The sequence below is a fragment of the Zonotrichia albicollis genome, chromosome 4, assembly GCF_047830755.1.
Source record: "Zonotrichia albicollis isolate bZonAlb1 chromosome 4, bZonAlb1.hap1, whole genome shotgun sequence".
In the NCBI taxonomy this organism is placed as follows: Eukaryota; Metazoa; Chordata; class Aves; order Passeriformes; family Passerellidae; genus Zonotrichia; species Zonotrichia albicollis.
The window spans coordinates 58,472,627-58,494,042 of record NC_133822.1 but is presented as its reverse complement, the minus strand read 5'-3'; the positions used below and the strand labels follow the sequence as shown (position 1 = coordinate 58,494,042).

At 36.7% G+C, this 21,416-nt stretch overlaps 1 protein-coding gene across 14 annotated transcripts in view; it reads right to left on the bottom strand.

The window, feature by feature from the left end:
* FOXP2 (forkhead box P2) overlaps positions 1-21,416 on the bottom strand; it is a 402,265-nt gene that overhangs the window by 277,460 nt on the left and 103,389 nt on the right. For 13 of the 14 annotated variants that reach the window (XM_074539930.1, XM_074539911.1, XM_074539921.1 and 10 more), the window contains one exon: positions 5,443-5,526. The exons of the other annotated variant lie outside the window; for it this stretch is intronic. The gene's annotated coding sequence lies outside the window, so the exon portion shown is untranslated. The remainder of the gene's footprint in view (positions 1-5,442; positions 5,527-21,416) is intronic. 14 annotated transcript variants of the gene reach the window in all.

Sequence of the window (21,416 nt, the reverse complement as noted above, 5' to 3'; positions counted from 1 at the left end):
GAAAATATGATTTTGACCAATACCAACCCTGCCACTGCATACATCAGCACAACTAGCTGTGGATTCTGGCTAACATTTAACCTGGGAATCTACCCTTACTATGTTTTCCTAGTCTGTCAACTCACTCCTGCAGGTCATTTTCAAATAGCTCATTCTTCATTTATTCCTTACCCAATATTCATGAAATCTCACTAGCATCCCACCTAGAAGTAAAAAGAGCAAAATCTTTTACAATCAATTTCTTAAATTTAAAAAATGAAATTAAATTGATACATAACATCTCTCTCCTCTCCACTCCAAAAAAGAACAGATTTTGTTTAAACATAAAGAAAAAAGAAAAATTAGTATTGAATATTTAAATGATTGTGTTTTCAAGTGGTAAACCAAGGCTGCATCTGCCAACTTTGCTGATATTTTTTTTTCAACTTCTTTTGTATTTATTTCCTTTAGCAACCCTGAGTTTGACATAATTTATTATACTAAACTAAAACACAGGTGTGTTTTGCTATCTGGAAGAAGGGACCCAAATAGTAAGGAGTCAACTAGTGTGACTAAAAAGACCAATACTCATTTTCATCCAGATAAAAAAATAGAGTCATATGTTATCTATTGTGTCTTTAGTCACATATTATTATATATGGTCTTCTTCTGAAAATAGCACAGACATACCACAATGCTTATGCACAGAAATTCTTTATAAAATAAAAATGCTGAGAAGAATATTTGAGACTTGTTGACTATTATTCTGAGCAGTTTGTCACAATAACTTCAGCACCTCATAGTTCTTGTGTATTGTACTGCTATACTTTTAGAAATGTTAGGGCTTTTTTTAGCAACTTTATCTGTAATATTCAAAATTATGTCACTTAATGATTACTAAAAATCTGTAAAGTAACAATCTATTTTGCATTTCACAGAATTACTTTCTCAAATACTAAACTCACTCTTATTTCTTTCAATTACATTTTAAGAGACTGGTTATCTATCATCACTCTCTTAAACTATCAGAAGCAATAAGCAACTAAAATCAGTATATCCATTACTTTTATATTAAAAATAATCTCTCTGTTTTAGAGAAGTAACAATTTAAACACCAATGGAAATGGTATTTTCAACAATTATAATTTTTGTAGAAGCCATTAACAGTGTAACAGCAAGCCAGTAGACACCTTTTCCTGGTATATTGTGCATAAAAAGTATTCCCATCTGTTTCAATGCTCAGGCTTTTTCATGGGCTTAAACCTGTCAAATTATTCCATTTGATTTCAGAGAATTCTCATATGGCAATCTATTTTATTTACTTTATCTTCAATAAAATGGTTGAGTGAGCATTAGCAACTCTGAGACACAAGTTTCAATCAGTCCTCTGGCAAAGGCGTCAATCTACATTAGAGCCACAGTGCTGTGAGCTGCAGCCAGAAAGCTGCAGAGAGACAGGGCAGCAGAGAGTGAGTGAGCAGGACCTAATAAAGCAGCAGTGGAGAGAGAGAAAATTCCCCCCAGACACCACCACACACCACTTATATAATGTGTGTGCCTAGTTCAACACACCAGTAGCTCCTTAATAAAGCTGACAGCTAAAAAGGAGATTCAGACTCCAACTTCATTTTACATGACAACTACAGTAATGGTACTCTTTTCTCAAGCAGGCCACATTTAGAAACCTGAATTCAGTTCAGTTAAAAATTAAGAGTTCTCACCTCTCCCAATCATGTCACATAGGAAAAAGAACCATAAAATTATTAAGATGCACACCATTTTATCCTCATTTCATACAGCTGAAAAAACACATCAGGTTTCAACTATCTTTTCCTTAAAAATTTCTATACTAGAAACCACAAAACAATCAATGTATTTAAGCAATAACTCATTTTTCAAGACAGCATCATTAACAAATGATTCCAACAAATGTGGAGGATCACTCCTAGATGCCACAGAAATACCTCCCAAAACACAAATTTTGTAATAACTGATGCAAGTTCATATTTCATATGGGCTGTGAAAAACCAGATTATTTCAACAATGCTCTTCCTAGCAAATCAGATCATTAAGACCGTACATATTTTTTAGTTGAATTGAAAAGCTGGCCAGTTTAAATCCATAGTTTGACATTATGTATAATCATAGCAAAAACTTACTGCCTCAAATTTCCAGGTCACAAATTCAAGTCTATCAACGTGCACTACTTTTTGACAAAAGTTGACTTCAGGTTCCCCCCCAAATCACCAATTTATAGCTATTCAAAATCACCCTGAGAAGATAATTCAAAATTCTAAGAAAAATAGGGTCTCTGTTCTAATACAACTCCAATAAAGCATAAAGTACTGTTTATGTTTCAAATTCTTCCTGTTAGAAGCCATATTAAAGACAAAGCCCATCAAACCACATCTAATTACTTCTTGCAAACCAGATACCATCCCTCTCTTTCAGCACTATACTGCATATCCTCCTTTCATTCACTTACAGAAGTATTAAAACTCCTTTGCTTTCTGAGCAGACATGTGAAAGGTTTAGATTTCCTTGTGAACAAACTTAATGCCAGTCCATTATGCAACCAGTGAAAAATACCATATTTTTCACATGTTGGTCACCAACATGGTCACCAGCAACGAGTCCTTACATAACTCTTGAGTGAATTTCAGCACAGATGCAAGATACCTACATGAGATATTTTTCTGTACTAATCTAACAGTGTAATTATGTTTGCCCTTTACAAAATAAACACATGCATATAGACTAAATATTTCATAGTACACAAAATGTGTGCATATACGTGTACATGAGCTGTGACGTTTCAAGTTTTTGTTTCCTGTAGTACCAGAAATAAACTGGAATGAGCACGTCTCCTCTTCTCAAAACTGACAACACAGAAGAGCTAGATCAATTTAATAATCATTAATACCAGCATTTATTTAGCTTTTTTTCCAAAGCCTAAGTAACTCAGAAAACATAGATGTAAATGTATCACTAGCAGTCTCAAAACCGTCTATTTGAGTCATCAGTCAGAAAACAGAACATGTTTGCTTTCACATTTCTCGGAGCACTGTCTCAGTTTTTCTAAAACTTACTCCTATAGAGTTAAGTGTTCTATTGAGAGGACAAAAAAGAAACAGATTTTTTTCTCTCTGTTGATTAAAAATGTATTCATAATGTAATTTTATTTTTATGCACATCTATCACTACATTTATAACTGAATCTCAGTTTTCAATCATTTTAAAGACACCATATCCTGCCATAAAAAAAAAAAAACTATTGATTTTAAATACCATACTGAAGAACTAGCATTCAGAATTTACTACTGTTTCCTCATTGACTGCAAAAACATTCCCTCTCCACTTTCACATACTGCAAGAAATAGAGACCAACACTAAAAAGGCCAAAAAGATTTTGGCTTCCTTTACAGAAAGCATTTTTATAGAATATATTTAACTTAAAGTTATGGGAGAAAATAATGGAGGAAGCAGAACAGCAGTTACTTTCTTTCATATGCTTTAAGTTTCAGACATACTGGAATTCAATAAAATTGTACTGCCAAAATATCAGAGTTGCCCAACTCAGTTACACTGCATTTTGGCCATTATTTGTCAGAACATAGAAAACTTCCAGAGAAAATATCCTTTAAAAACAAAAACACCCTTGCTGATTCAACAGATTTAAACTACAGTTTCCATCAAACTCCAGTTTCTATCAGTTTTCCAAAATACTGAACCTATCAAAAAACTATCTAACACAACTACATACAAGTTACACCATTCAGGCAAGTACAAATAGATATGTCACAGAAATCCAGCCATATTTCCATTGCTACATAGAAAGCAAAGAATCTGATATTTCTCACTGGTTTTTTTTTCTGCTGAATAATGAAGAAAACCCCATTGTTTTGCAAATAAATATATTACTACATACTAACATATAGTCATGCAAAGGTTTGCACATGATATCAGTAATATCTACAGTTTTCCTGTATAGTGCTGTATATCTTTTGACTTACAACATTTACACCTAACCTTTCTTGTTTTCCTGGCTTCACCAGATTCATACTGTAGCCTTCCAGCCAGTGCCTTAACTCCTTGGAAAAAGGTGAAGTTAAATCAGAATAAAGGAATTTTCCTTTCTTATTACCCATTGAAGACAGTCACAGTGAAACACACCAGAACAGTCTTCTTTTACACTACTATGAACTAGGTCAAAAGGGCTGTTCTTCACACAGGGTAAAATGTCAAAAAACTTGTTATTAACATAGTTTCAGGACTAATTACTGTCATCATCATTAACTCCTGTGGAATAGCTGTTTCTTCTTTCCTTCCAGAGGCATCAATACATTAAGATGGATATACCAATATTATGGAGTGTATAGGTATATCAGAGTATCTAGTAATACTTTAGCAGTTGGTACACATGGCATATTATTTGTATTTACATATTTGTTTCTAATTCCTGGTGTACGCAGAAGAATTTGGTCTGGTTACTATTTTGGCAAGTTTGTTGCACCCTGTTGACATCTGTATCATAAAAATTTAGTACCAGGCCCAACTGACCATATTTTGCCATTTATATGTTGAAATATTGCCTAAAAACTTTGAATTAGAAAAGTTCTGGGCATATTCTCAAAAAAAATTATACCTGCGTAGGAAATGTAGAATATGAACAACTGCAACACTCAACATTTTTTTTTTGTTGCAATAGCAATTATGAAAACCCCAAAATAAATGTGACTGCCTTGCTAAGCTCTCATCTTACACTAACTTCTTCAGGATCTCCTTTTCCAGTCTAAGTTAAAAAGACCTGATAGCCACTTGTACATGATGCACTGAAGATAGCTGTGGAGCACAGCAAGGTATTCAGGCAGGCATGCCAAGGCCCCAGGGGCACTGTACCCACTGACAGTGTGCTGTCCCAGGCAGGTTCAGCCTGTTAACACACACAGCAGCTGAAATAAGGCTTGATTTTATATCCTTGACATGATGGAATTCCTGGTTACCAAAGGAATAAAGATCATCCTAGTTTCAAGAAACAAGGAATATCCAAACTCAGGAATTCTTCACTATTTATTATAATGTCTTTTCCTTTTAAAATTCTATTTTTCACAAGAAATACAGTCTAAAACAATTTTCAAAACAAATTAGCCTAATTATCATACTCCTAATACAACTGATGTAATGAAACTGTACAGTGCAAGTTAACTCCAGAGTTCCAGATACCTGGGTGACAGAACCATGGTTTCACCTATTTTCATGAAAAGGCATGTAAGGAAATGCTAAATGAATCAGATATTGTCTGCTATCTAGTCCCAATACAAGCAGTCATACATCTCAGTGAATCAGGGAAAGCAGAGACCACCGAGCTGAATTTGGATTGCAAGCAAGAACTGCAATACCGGCACAAATGGAAGTCGCAAAAAAAAAATTCTCTTTGATTTGTGATGATTGATTTGTACTCACCTGCTTCTTCTAAGCCTCAAAAAGACCTTTTAACTTCAACCTTGAACTGAAGTGATGTCCAAGATCAATTCTAGTACCACAATCCTGACAAAACAGAGAGAAATGTTTACAGCTATTTAGAATCATTTAACAAAACCAACACAGAATCTGGCTTAATCATTCCCTCTAATTTGTTCTCTTAACAAGTAATAAGATTAAAGGTAGTCCGCAAAGAAATATAGTCGTTCACCAAGTTTCTTCCATGCAGCAGAGTGACAGCAAAGGCATCACTCAAATTCTAGTCTTGTGTTTTTATTCTATTTTTATTATTGTAGTAACCAAGGGCGAAAAAAACGAAGGCTTCCCTGAAGTAGTTTGTTTCAGGCAGAGAACTGCACACAATATCACTACCAGTAAGTCCACAGGGTCATCAGAAGGAAGGGACAGAAGCTGGGAGACAGCATGCCAATAAAATTTAAATCTGTATGTGTGCAAGGAAGGACAAAAGGACAAGCAAAAAGGAAAGAAACCACCAGCTTCGAAGCTGAGACTGGAAGACTGCAATGAAGAGAGAAGGTTGGACAAGGCAGAAGAAATAAGGAACATGCAGGTCTGTAGAACATTTATATTACACCTATGCCTCAGCACATTTCTCTTGCCAGAAATCAACTGGCACAGACAATCCTCCATCTATGTAGGATAATCCTACACCTATGTAGCATAATCACATACACTCTGAAACAGAAGGGTTCCATAAAAATTGTCTAATGGAGGCAGTCAAATAAATGTCTGGGAATTTTCTGGAACAATGTTAGTTTGCAAAGACATTCACTATGGCAGAGACATGGAAATATTTCCAGGCATTGTTTAATTTACTAATATAGACACAGACTTAATGCCTGAAACTCTGCTATCTCTGAAGTAGATCCTATCAGCCTCTCGATGGTGCCTCTTGGCAATTCTCTCTTGCTGACAAGGTCAGACAGAAGCAGGCTGAAGAGTAAAATGAATGTAAAATTTTTTAAAGAAAAGACTTCTTTCCCACAGTTTAAGAAAAAAAAAAAATCTGTGTTCCAACTGGCATTATTAATACACACTTTGTTACAAGATGTTTGGACATTTAAAAGAGCTGCAGTTCTAACTGCTTCCTTTGTTTGTAGAGTGTAACAAAACCTGCTGGGAAGGTCGAAGTTCCTAGAAAACTGAAAGCTACCTGGCAGCCTCTGTAGTAGAGCAAGTGAAGAAGGGAGAGCAAAGAATGACAGGCTGGAGAAATAAACACTTCATGAAACCCCTGCACAGTAGGACAGCACTGGGAAATGAGAAGGATATCTTATGAGCTTAATACAAAGCAAAAAAGAGAAGGAAATGTTAAAAAACAGGTAAGGAACCTAAGGCAAATATGAGGAGGTGAAGGTGGGTGGTAATTCTTAAAAGTTTTCGAAAAGTAAAATATGTGTCAACGAAACTTTGCTTGATGGTCATGTGGACAGCCCGGATCCACAATGTAAATGTCCAACCAACTGAGTGAAAAGCATTCATCTCACTGACCTATTTCCCATTAAAAGGTTGCAGTTTTGCCTCTAAATAGCTATGCCTCTGTCTTTGAAGTTTCTTGTGCACCTGAATTCTAGACCTAAATACACATTACAGTTATTTCTTCAACACTGCATCTTGTTGACAGACAATATGTAAGCTTTAAATGCAAATATTCTGTATTTATTTTTTTTCCTATACTCCACTACACCAAAATATTTTCAAATCATCAGTTTTCTTAGCTTGGAGTGTATCAAACATCACTTAGCGCTTCATCTCAGAAATAAAGCCAGAACAGTCAGTTATTATACATGAAATCCTGTACCAAAATAGGACCCATTTTGTTGAGATAAAGCCTTTTCAGAAGAAATTTTTTATTATAACATTTTTGGTAATTAGTCTTAATATGAAAAAAACTATAATCATTAATCTCAATGATTTTATTTGGTCTATTTCTGGATTTCTATACTTCTTCAGAAATCAATAAGAACTATTTAAATTGGTGAGGATGCACAAAGTAGGTGTGACAGGTCACAGACAGATAGCAGGTTTGCCTACCAATTCTCTTTTTAACTATGCAAATTTTCATCTTTAGAATCTTATCTATTGACTTCTGTTTCATTTATGACACATTTCAGTGTGGTTTACCTGAAAAAGGCAGAAGATTCCTAAAAAATAATATTACTTTTGTATAAACTTTTATTTGTTTTGATTTTTGTTAGCATCCTAAAACCTGGATCTGAATCATTCCAGTTATTCCAGTCTAACACTAACATTTCTCTACCTTCCACCTGAACTAGAGGATTCCATCCCTTGGGCCCCAGCAGGTAGAGCTTTAATTGTTTACCTCTCCCCTACTGACAGTGCTTACAGAGATATGTTCCCATTTTCCAACATCTAACAATTCCATCTGAGCCTTAAAAATTTACAAATTCACAGACCTTGTTAACCGAAGCTTTAAAAGCATCCTGACAGAATGTTAATTGTCATAGTTGTGTCAGAAATTCCTAGAATACTTAATTAAAATGAAAGTCAAATTCATTCCTGGATGAAGACTTAGAAGCTTGACTTAAATAAATACAATGCCCATGTGCTGCAGGCTATTTCTTTAACTCATTCATTTACTTGCTGCCATCACATCTTAGCTTATTTCACATTTAGATCACAAATCATTAGGATAAGTTTACCTGTTATATGTTCATACACTGCCTCTAAGATAGTATTTTGATTTGAGACTACATGGTTTTACTTCTTATCCTGCCTCCTTGGTGTTTTTTGGTATTTTTTAAAATGTAAATAATCCCACCAAAGTGCACTACAGCACTTAAGCAGTTCTAGCAGTTCTCCTGTTTGACAGATCAAGTTGCCATGATGTGTGACTATTTCAGGTAAGAACTGCTTGCTCAGATTTCTTCTAGAGTAAAAATGGTTCAAACTGCATTACTGCTTGAAGTGGGTATCTGTATAAAATATTCTGATGAAGCACTACTCACCAAAGCATGCAACAAAATTTTAGGACCTGGTTGAGGGCCATCTATTGTTAATATTAAGTACACTTGTTTTCAGTCAGATAAATTGAGCCGAAATCACCACTGGTTTCACTAAAGCAAAAATGACTTGCTGAAGAGACTGTTTAGTATTTTAAAGACATAAACATTCACTGGTATCTGTAGCTTCCAACTCTCTATCACATAGGACTCACACAATTAAAAAAACCTCTTAATTCATAGCAGGACTTCAGAACAAGTCTTAAATTGCACTACGTCAATGGGTCCTGAAATTTATTTGAAAATACATCACTTACAATCTAGAATGTATAGCTTCTAAAACTATGAAAACATGTAAATTTACCTAGCAGACTGTGTATTTTAACTATATTTAAACTACTTCAACACATTAATTTAAACTACAAAAAAATACAATTTTTGAAGACTATTATATAAACTGCAGAACTGCAAACAGTACAGACACCACCTTTCTTCCTGATTTCAGGATTTCACATTTCTGTGATAGAAAGATACACAGAAGCTTATAACCAGATGAGCACTACTGAATGTCATTAAAATTAACAAGAACACGCAAAATTAATCAGTAGTTATGTTTATAATCAGTCCAAAGTTAAATGAACCAATGAAAAGACCTTCATACTACCATGATCTCATCACCTAATTTTTACATACTATTTTACATTACTACTTAGACAAATGAAAGCTGGCTTACATTATCAGTGGGTCCAAATAAAAGTTCTGTGGAGCTGGGAGAAGCATATATTTTTTCATGTGGCACAGAGAAATAAATTAATTCCTATATGATTCTTGAGCTGTCAAGCTTCCCCAACTACGTATTTTCCAAATTTTTCAATGCTATGTACTTATAAAGGTTCACATTATAGTCTATACCACAAAAATTATTCTTGAACTTTTACAACATGGAATTTCCTATGCAAAGCACCCATACACCATTAATCCATAAAACATGTAGCTGTGCAAAGAAGTAAGCCAAGTACATTAATAAAATTTACAAAAAATAAATTAAAAATCTAATATTAAATGCCCTGGAAATTGCTCAGTGACAGAAAATGTCCACATGGACTGAATGCATCATCTACTTCCAGTGTGTTCCATCCACTGTGCAACTGATGCACAGGTTGCATCAAACTCCTCTTGGGGAAGAGGGGCTGGGGGGGGAGATGTTTCTCCATTTAGGTCTTACTTATCCTAAAGACTAACAGGACACCCATCACCTGTACCCATCAAAGCCCAATGGAGGAAATGGAGACAATACCAATGAATGGGAAGCCTGGAGTGATGGAAAAATCATCCCTCAGTCTTTTCTTCCAAAATATCCACAGCAACATTGTCTGAATAGTTGGATATACAGGGTAAACCATCCCTGAGGCAGGTCTAACTTGCTTGACTTGCCCCTACATGATAGATAACCTGTGTTGACACTAATCTTTTAAGTATGCACGATACCAATACCATATTTATAGAGATTTCTATCCAGTGTGCACAGATACCATACCTTACTTTATCCTCAGGCATGTCTGTCTTTTCTCTGAAAACACATAATTTATTCTAAGACACCTCAGAGAAAAGCCAATTTCCATTTGTTGAAGTTTCTTATAAGAAATTGCAACAGTCCACACTAATTTGGGGGGAAGAATATAAACAAAAATATGAAAGCAATTAGCTATTCCTAAATAGTTTGTTCTACAATACCACTAACACTGCACTGCAGTCTTGTGAATTACTTACAGAATTATGATGTGTTTCTTCCTTTTTCTCCTGTGATGTGATTAGACGGGATTCAGAAATGCTACCACATAGGAATGTAGAACAACTTCAGAAAGTAGTATCTCAAAAGTGCACACATAGGGTGATCATCCTGAGTTGTCTAACATACCTAGTTTGTTCCTTTAAGGAGACATATGTATAGATGTTTGACCTACTCAGACAAAGTTGAAATCCCCTCACCCTCCTGCCATGATGCACCATATCACAGACTCTCCCACTCACAGAGTGGTTGACAAGTCACAGCTGCATAAAGCATCTGAATTCAGACTGGGCCACTTGGTACATTAGACAGAGGCATCTCCAAAACTGGCAAGAAAGGTGATTCCTTCCCTAGGCAACCATTTCCATTGCATAATCATATTTCTACTGAAAATCTTTTCCCTTCTATTGAATCAAAACCTTCACACATGAGTCCCATGGATTCCAACTGTTCCTTCAAATAAAGGGCAACCCTCAACCCCCTTTTCTGCCTGAGCTTGCATCCATCCATCCATCCCTAAATCCCAACTTTCTAGTTGTTCTGCCACTTAGTAGTTTATTCCAATGATACCATCATTCTGGATCTACCATCCATTGGTGATGGAAGTCTAGATCCTCCTGTTTCTTTCCCACCAACAAAAATCTTGTCTAAATAAATATATTGAAAACTCAACAAAACCAACAACAAACATAGATAATTAAAGAGTTACAACTTTCAGGGAGAAAAAGAACCAGTAAACTGTGTGAAGTCCACACCTACAAACAACACAGAACAGGAAACCTAAAACACACACACTCCTTGAGCTCCTAAAGACCACAAGAAAACAGACCAAAAAATTATGATAAATAAGCCAAACTGTGAAGAAAAAAAAATGAAGAGGTGAAAAAAAACCAAACACAAAACAAGCAAACAAAAAGTTCCAAGATAATTTGCCTGTGCAGCCTCAATCTCCTGCCAAAAACGTCACCATAAAAATAAAGACAGAAATTGTCTCACCAATTGCTGTCATCTCCATTAACTGACTGTTTGCAGCATTGCAAAGTGTATGTTTTCTTCTTTGGCTGAACAGCAGGTAACCCCCTCATCAACACAGAGCTTTCTTGGGGCTTCCACAGCCCTAACCCATCCTCAGTCTGGGCACCTCAAGGACTGCTTACATTGCTTAGGAGGTTGCTTCAATACTGATATGATCATCACAGTTAGTTACAGATAATTGTCACAAACTAAATTTCTGGAAGATGACTGGATCCTTGCAGAGGTCCCTTTCTTAAACCAAAAATTTTACATTACTTCATTAATTGTGTCTTTTGTAAAGAACATAATTAGAACAGAATTATGTCCTTGATTTTTTCTCAGAGACCCTGCCTAGTGACCTGAGTGATAGGTCTCTCCAGAGGATTCTTGTTGGGAATTTAGCTGACTAGAGAGACTGGAAAAGTACAAAACTGTGGCTAATTCCAAGTCCTGCACCTGTGTTGATAGCGTGTCCTTGGGCCTAGCTGTAGTGTAATAACAAACAGTGAAAGAGACATGAGAAAAGAGAGATGTAACCCCTAAGGAATAAGGAAGAGTTCATGGTATAGTTTAACCAATAGATTGCTTGGCTTACAGAATATTCATAAGCTTATTATTTGCTATATAAGTGTTTGATGTTTTCTTCAATAAACTGGACCGGACCTGTCGGGCCTGTGATGAACCAACTGGTGTCCTGGTCTCCTTCCTACGACAGATTCTGACCACACATCTCCATCATTGCTTCTTGATTTCTTATTCAGAGCTACATTGGTCTGCAGAGGGAAAATTCTTACACATAGGCCAGTCCTCCTTGCAGGCACAGCAAGTCTTCAGCTATGCTATATTTTGATATGGACCACTTCAGATTACAGGGCAAGTGTTGTCATCTTATTGCAAAGCTCCCACACCTTCTCGGTGATTTCTCATCTCCTCACAACACTCACTCCTTCTTCACAGCTCAGCCAACAAACTCCATCTCTCTTCACAACACAGCTAACCCACTCTTTTGTAGCACTCGACTTCTCACTGGACACAGCTGTGGCCTATTAAGGGCAGGCCTGTTCCTAATCTTTGGCGATTAGTGCAGCTCTTCAGGTGTGAGACTGCCTTCTGCACTGTCTTTATTTTCTTACCTTCTGTCCCTCCACAGGCAAGCTCAAGGATTCTTTTTTGGTTTCTTTTTACTCATTAGAGAATGAGTGCTCATGGTTACCAGATCCATCTGGCAGTTAACAGTCCATTCATGCTCAACAACCACAGACTCCCTTTCAGCATGGCCAAGGCAGATGACATCAAGAAAGACATAGGCTATAAATATAAGCCATGCTCTGGATCAAACCCCCTAAGACACCTGGGAAACAGAACACCTTCATAACACTGAAAAATGTGCCTAGAAGCGGGGCAGATAAATATTAGGGCTATTGGATATTTCTGCCTGTCTTGTACAAGCACATCACATATCGGGGCATGACTCAAAGTAAATTTCTAGCCGCAGTCAATAACTGCTTTGATGTAGATTAGAATCTATGCCCTTGAAGGGGCAACAAAAGCCAAAAAAACTCTACCACCATTTCAAAGAGGGTCACTGAATAAAAATGAGTAAGCTTGTTACAAGGAAGAAAAAAGAATCGGCTGCAAAAGTCACATTTTTACAAGTGGCACAGAGACTGATTAAAGACACCTTTTGCAAGCTCAAAAGAAATGCATACAACCTACCAAAAAAGACTGAAAAAATCCAGAGAAGGGAGCTGTCATGAACAAATGGGATGAACGAGGCTATTAGAAAGAAAAAAGCATTCTTGTAAAAGTTTCAAGTTGTGTCCAAGTAAGGAAAACAGAAAGGATCGTAATCTTTGGAAGGTTTAAACATAAAACACGGTCCAGGGTCAGAGGCCTGCAGGAACAGCAGCTCCCTACAGGCTGGAGGCCAGAAGCTTTGGGGGCTGCCCATGGTCAGAGCAGGACCTTGCTGCCCCTGGCCAGGGAGAAGAGCAAGGCCAGAAGCTGTGGGGGCTGTCCATGGTCAGAGCAGGACCCTGCTGCCCTTGGCCAGGGAGAAGAGCAGCCCAAAGGGCAGCTGGGGGCAGCCCCAGCCCACAGCACACTCAGAGATGGCTAAGGCCCGGGTCAGAATCAGCCTTGGTGAGGAGCCTCCCACAGACACCCATCCAGGGGCTTCTGCTGAAGCTGGCAGAAAGCAGGAGCCACTAAAAAACTGGGGGTTTATCCACACCAGAGAAGACTCGAGAAGTACTAGGCCAGACATCCTCCTCAGAGAAACACATGAGATGATCTGTCTTAAACTGAAGTGCCATTAGAGAACATGAGAAAAAAAGACAAACTGAGCTCTAACAAGTTATTAGACTGGAGTGTATCCATCCCATCAGCAACTCTAAAGGGACTTGAGTATGAAACTCCTGAACTTGCAATAGAAAAATGCCTGCTTCAAATTGCCTTAAAATCTAACAAAGGAGGCAAATATGAAAATAATCCTAAAATATCTACAGAAGCTCCAGAAAGCTCCAGATCAGTACACATGGAGTGCACAGTGGACAACTTTCTACAGGCTACAATAAAGTTTATGTGTATGTCAATATGAATGACATGTTGTTTAGGAATCAATATTCCAGTATGGAAATGAAAGACACGCTTTGGATTACCTCAGTTTTTTTTGAGACGTTACTGAGAACATGGACAAATGGAATCCCCTTTTAAGTCATGTATTTCCAAAAATCATTTTACAAGCTCTCTTACCCGAAGTCTCTAAAAGAAACTAAGCAACATGGGACAAAAAAAAAAAGGGAGGTCCCTAAAAATTTAAAAAATTAAGAATTTAAAAGAGAGAATATTAGGAATAAGAATATATGACAGTTTGCAGTATTTCCCAAAAGGATATCATAGAATCATTATTAAGGTTAGAAAAGATCTCCAAGATCACCATGTCCAACTTTTGTCCAAACACTACTGTGCCAACTAAACCACCATGACAACTAAACCACAGCACCAAGTGCTATGTCCAGTCATTTCCTGAACACCTCCAGGCATGGTGACTCCCTCATCAGTTCCCTTCTCATTACAAATCCTGGACATTCTTTGCATGAAAAAATTCCTCCTGATGTCCAACCTGAACCTCTCCTGGTGCAGCTTGAGGCAATTTCCCCTAGTCCTGTTGCTGCTTGCCTGGGTAAAGAGGCTGATCCCCACGTGGCCACAATCTCATTTCAGGCAGCTGCTGGGATGGTCAGGCACTGGAGTAAGTCACCCAGGGAGGTTCTTGACTCCTCATACCTGGAGAGACATTTGGGTCTGGCACTGGGTGATGTGTTTTAGTGGTTAAGGGGTTACAGTGCTAGTGCTGAATGGTAGTTGGACAATCTTGTTATCATTCTATGATTCTATGGAATTTGAATGTATGCAGGATCCAGATTCTGCCTGTAACATTTGGAAACCGCCTCACATACCTGCAGAACTTCAATACAACTGTTCACACTCAGTAGGACTCTGTAGGTGATCTCACACTAAATATATAGGTATCTTCAACAATTATTTTTTAATTACCTTTTGGACAATACTGTTAAAGAAGCAAAACACCTTACCCTAGTGATTTAAACCAAATGGTAAAATCCAAAGAAAGAGGAAGAAAATATTTCCTTTCCTAAGATAATAAAGTGTATTTGTTCATAAAGAAGCAAAGCTGAAGAGGGACTTTTAACAAGGGTATGTACTGGTAGCCACAAGGCAATGGCCTGAAACTGAAACAAGGTAGATTTACATTACATATATGGAAGAAACTCTTTACTGCAAGAGGGATGAGATGCTGGATCAGGCTGCCCAGAGACTTTGTGACTGCTCCTGTTCCAGGAAATATTCAAAGCAACTTGGTCCAGGGATAGGTGTCCCTGTTGAAGGCAGTGTGCTGGAACTAGAGGATCTTCAAGGTCCCTTCCAGCCAAACCACTCTAAAACTATGAAGGGTCTACAAATGAGTACAATCCTTTTAACAGATTGAAAAAACCCAGCAGTTTTCTAAAAAATTATGGGTTCAGGTTAATTTAGGCATTTATACTATTCTCATTTCTGTATTAACTTTCATAATAAATGACAAAATTCTCTTAACAACCTCCTGCACTGTATGATGTACTCGTTGCTCATGAAACATAAAACTTCTATCTGACACATACAAATCAAAACATAATGGGAATGTAGATAGCTTTTATATTTTAAAAGCAGTAAATTATCTTGGACATTTATTATTTTTATGCTTATCTTGTGACTTTCTTCAACCCATCAATTTCGCATGAATAAAATTACCCTCATACAAACAGCTTCAGGCATACAAACTCAATATAAAATAAATACAGTAAAATATTGATAAGCTAAATTATGTAGCTTTTCTTTCCAAAACATTTACATATATTTTCTTTTAAAGAGGGATGATTGAAATGCATAGGGTAAGACAGTCCTGGCAGATAAGAACTTTACTTCAAAAAGATACCATGTCATTACTTTTGCCAGGAATTTCAATTGCTTTGGCTAATGCAGAGTCAACAAATTTTAATTTAAGACAATTGACTTTACAGTATCCTGTGGAAATTTCTGTCAGAGACATGGCTGCTTCCAGCCACTCCAAGCCACCCACCACAGCCTGGTGCCTCAGCTAGAAGAGGTTTAGGAAAGGGCAAAACCACCATACAGACAGGACTGGTGGGGGAAAGTGTGAGAAACAGCCTGAGAACGCCCGTGAAGGTCAGTGAGCAGGAAGGTGACCTGGTGCTGCCCGAAGAAAGTGATGCTTTCATTATTTCTCACTACCAAAATATATTTTAATTGGAAATAAATTGGATCAATTTTTCCTAGGTCAGACCTGTTTTGCCTGTAACAGTAACTGGTAAGCAATTTCCCATGTCTTAATCATAACCCGTGGACTTTTTGCCATCCTATTTTCTCCCTCCTGTCCTATTGAAGAGGAAAACATGCAAGCAGCTGGCCGCAGCCAGCCCAACACTGACCTACTGACCCCACAGAATCACAGCACTGGACATTTTGTTAATATTTTGAAGGACATTCATGTGCTATAACACTGTGAAAACTTAATGCATTTATCCTGGAAACTGATAGCCCTAAACAGTGAAATTAAGAAAACGCAATTAAGCGTACAATTTTCAACTGAGATATATATGGTGCACAATATAACATGCTTCAAAAGTGTTTCCTGTACTGCAATGTACATAACAGCATACCAAGAAAAAAGATTTTTGAAACTTCCAAATCAAACAGGTCAGAAATTACATGCTCATGACTTGTTTCTGTAATGAACTCAAACATTGCCACAATTGCTGAAACTTTTCTCCAAAAAAGACTAGGTTACACAGAATATATTTTAATCCCATTGCAACAACCAGCAATTGATACATGCAATAAGCCCTTTTAGTAAAAGAAACAGACTTTTCTTGCTCCACAAGCAAATTTAGCAAATCAAATGGGAAATATGTATGTTAAAACTGATGGGAAAACATGATAAATGGTAACAGAAGTCAAGTGCCATAAGCAAGAGGACAGTAGGAGCAAGCTGTGAAATCCAGGATATGTGCTGATGGAAGGGGAAAAGAAGAAAAGAACAAGTAAAAGAACTGCCTGACAAGTGTGTCACTTTTGGGTGTTGTGGGTTGTAAATTTTAACTACACTGGGAGAGCTCTGACTGCACATGTGACCTTGTAAGCACAAGGAAAAATGTGCAATTCCAGTAAATTAAAAAGATCAAGTAAGTTGATATTTAATGGCCTCAGATGATCTGTCACAGCACAGCACATGCACTTCAGATGTTACTCAGCAGTAGCTTTTCCACCTCTTTTCCTGAGTATTGTGCATTGATTAACAGGATAAACACAAGCAGCTGAAGAGTTAAGTAATGAAAGCAGAAGAGAGGAAAAACTAACGAAACACAGACGAAGGAGAAGAAGACAAAAAATAATGGGAATAATGAAAGAATAAACAGTGGAATTGTTAAAATGTGTGTGAAAACAAGCACAAATATGTTGGTGTCAAAGGTAAAGTGAAAGAGATTAAAGTCATGGATTACTGATGTCAGGAAGCATTTATTTAAAAATGATCCTGCTGCCCTGAACTATAATACAAAAAGGACCCTTTTGAAAACTGCCTGCCAGCAGTCTTAGAAAGGCCTTGTGTTGTGTATTGCCTGGGGGAAATTTAAGCTGTCCTTGGTTTAAAGCAATTGAAACTTTTCAGTGAAATACAAAAAATAAATTTAATTTCATGTGATGTTACCATTAAACACCATACTATAAGAAGTCCTTTCACAAATGTGACTACATGGAAAAAAATTTCAGGGTAGCTCAGGACTGATGTAACTAGGCTACCCTTCAATAGCAAAATTCCTATTGATTTCAGCAGAACAGATTTAAAACCAGAACTGAGCACTTTTGAAATTCCTTTATTTATGGATTCCACAGCTGGAATTCATTCATTCAAAGCTGTCACATCTATGACTCCACCCTGACTGCACACTTTTCAGTAGATATGCTATTAGGAGAAATAAATATAAAACTGGGATCTTTTCAGCTTCTCTGACTCAGCATTCTCTTGACTCTACTGATTGTAATAAAACTCTTTCCCTGAGACAAACAAACAATATCTGCCCCCTCATATTCGAAGTACTTTCTAGGAGTCTTATATTTATAAAGAATAAATAATCTCTTCTCTAGGTAACTCCTCAAACATCAGGCTCTAGAGAGTTGCCACAGAGTGTCCAAGGTAATCCCATCTGGTCTGCAGCTGTCACTTCAGAAGGGTGCAGGTCTCCTGTGCCATATCTGACAGATGACCTCTCAGGTTATCTCAGATTTGCAGGACACATAATAAAGCCCACCCTGTCAAGTATAAAGCTACTGGGCTACCATTGGCACATTTTACATTATTTTTGCACGGCTTCAGTAGCCGTGGGCAATTATAGCAACATCTAAATCTGGTCAAGTAAATCCTTACATTTGGAAGCTCTTCTAATGTTCATTCATGGAATTCCATACTTAGCTTGCTCTTTTTGCATCTCATCCACTTTTAGAATGAATTTATAAACGACCTTCCTGCTGCCAAACTCTCCATATGATTTATTAGAACTTTAGCCAAACAAATTAATATAAAATACACACTAATACTAGTTATTAATAATTGTAAAGCAAACACACAAATTTATTTGATAAATCCAACTTTGTTTTTTCATGGGCCAGACAGGTATTGAAACAGAGTTCGCTGACACACAGTGAAACACATATGAATTTGCAAGTTATTTTCATCTCTTTCATTGCTGAAGTCAATAAACTCTGACCAAATTCCAATGGCGAATTCTACTTCTTTTCTTTCAATCACCATAATGTAAAATAGAAGGACTTTGGTTGGTATTAACTGTTAATTCCAACAAAAGTTTAATTTTAGTGTTCTACAGCTATCTGTTATATGTGAAGAAAATAACAAAGCAACAGAGGACCTTAATTGATGGCGTAATTTTAGTGGAAGAGAAAGTACAGTACTGCTGTTTCATTTAACAGCTAAGTTATCAATTCCAAAATTTCCATAGATATCAGGTATAAACAATTATTTAACACCCTTCCCTAAAAAAAATTCATACAAGTGGAATTTATATTTTCTACTTTTTTCATATTTCTTCACCCTACTTTATCATCACTGCTTAGATGGAACACAAATACCTACCAGCTGCAAATAGTATAAAAACCTTGGATGGCAAATACAGCTAATGGACTACTCATTGACATTTACAGATCAGTAACATTAGTGTAAATCATATTTACTGAATTCTAAAGCATGTTTATGCACCCAAATTTTACAAACCCTAACACAAGTCAGAAATGTTGGCAAACAGGAATTTCTGAGTTAAGTTTTGCTGTTATGACTCACAAAGTTTTTCCATTTCTAACTGCCATTACAATTCTGCAATTAGAAAAGCAATCAGATAATATACTGACAAAAATCTGCAGCTGCCATCATGCTGTTCATGACATAAATATTTTGCTGCTCATTGAAGTACCCATCATCATCAGATGTATTATGGAACCACGTGTAGTCTCTCTGAACAGGAGGCAACTGAAAGATATATGGAGATGATGCAATAGACCAACTGACTGTAAGTTAGAAAATAATACAGTTGCTTTAACACAAAGAGAAGCAACTAATCTAGTGTAATTAGAATTTTTAAAAACATGTTTTCCACCAGAATATTCTAAATGTGCCTTCTGGGCAGTGCACTTCAACAGGAACTTGGGATGAGTGTTCAATGAAACCTTTACCCCCAGGACACGTAGATGGGGTTGGGAAGCAGGAGAAATTCACCATTATCAGAGAGGGCAGGATGGGGCTCCTCTCAGTAACACGTATCTGCAATCTTGTCACAAAAATGAAACCACTAACTAAAAATTGTCATCACGGCTAACAAAATATGACAACACCTGCACATCAGATTAATAAAGTAACTCAAACTAGAAGGTATGATCAAATTCCTATTGAAAGCAAAACTTTGCTTATTTTTAAAATATGTTTATCAATTTCAGTAACAGAGAAAGATCAACTATCCATTTCAGCCATGGGGAGCCAAGTGGCTGCTGCCTCCCACCAGGCACAGATCACCTGGCTTCACCTTAAGAACACAGCGTGACTGCAACATTTTCTGTAACACCAACATCTTTTGCTGTTTTACATGAAGCTATTTTTTTTGTGGACCTCTGCAGCATTCCTTGTGTTATTAAAACAACTTTTCCCCATGGCAGACCAAAGAGTAGCAGTAAGAGCTATGATTCTATGAAAGGTAAATATGTGTAAGGAACCAGGACTATTGTTATTATGGGATTATCAACATAAGACTACAAACCCCTCACCCAACTCTTCCTAGAGTTGTATCACTAGAACTGCTGGGTAGGTAGGAGCAAAGCAAAATTCCTATTCTGCCTATGGTATGAAGAAGGAATGAGAAAAGAACAATTAATATTAACCTCTTTTAAGATACACTAGGTATCTTAACAGTAGTTGTAGCAGTAGTTGTCCTGCAGCCTTGAGAAGTCAAAGGGTTGCGCAGAGAATGACCCCTCCCAAAAAAAAAAAAGAAAATAAAGGTGGATGTCTTCCTCAGCTTCCTCTTACTGGTTTTGAGACTGTGTCCTTAAAAAGGCCACATTCTCATAGATAAGCACCAAAAAGTTGAACATAGTCTCTGGTTTTGATGTATTTGCAGCTATTTTAGAGCCCAATTAACTCTTCTGGCCCAGTAAAGATCTTGCTTTGCTTTGCTTCTTGCTGGAGAACATTAAGTGTGGTATGCCTTATGATGCCCTGAGGTGTGCACGAAGAGAATCACAGAGAGAATATACATTGCTCAAGCTCTAAAAGAACAAATTTCTCATCAACAATCAAGACCCTGAGTCTGGAGTAATTCCAAATGTGTTTTTTTGATGCCTTTTACTGAGGTAAATCAAGCTGTCAATAATGGCAAGGGAAATACGAAAATATCTCTCCTGCAGATACATTTTGGATCATTACATTATATCAGAGAAGATAATCTTAGTAATGCACATCTGAGAGAGCCCCCATTTAAAACTAAAGACACAGTTTTCCTTTGTGCTACACAAACAGCAGAAACACAACTTCCCAGAGACAGAGGCTTAAGTAAACAAAACCAGAAGAAAGACAGAAGCAATGATAAAACATGGAATCAGCCAGCAATGAGAATGCACATAATTATTTCTTAGTAAGAGTTAATTTCCTTATATGTTTGTTTTAGTCTTAAAAGAATAAGAAAAGATGCATTTAATTGAAATCCTCATTAGCTTTTTAGACATCACCTTTTTATAAATCAAATGCATTTTATTTATATGTATATATTTGATATTTTCCCTTCCAATTTTCCTTGTTACTATGTAACAATACTAAAAGCATAGTGAGCAGTACTTACATTCAACTTTTACCTGTTTCAGTTCTTTAACCATCAGATTTATAATAATCTTCCCTATTGAAATACTTTTACAATATTCACACATTTCTTTTATAGAGATGTTATTGTTGCTTTCTATAATTGTTTTAAAAAGTACATATATTTGAAAATACAGAAAAAAGAACAACTGAAACCTGTCAAACAAATCAAGACAAT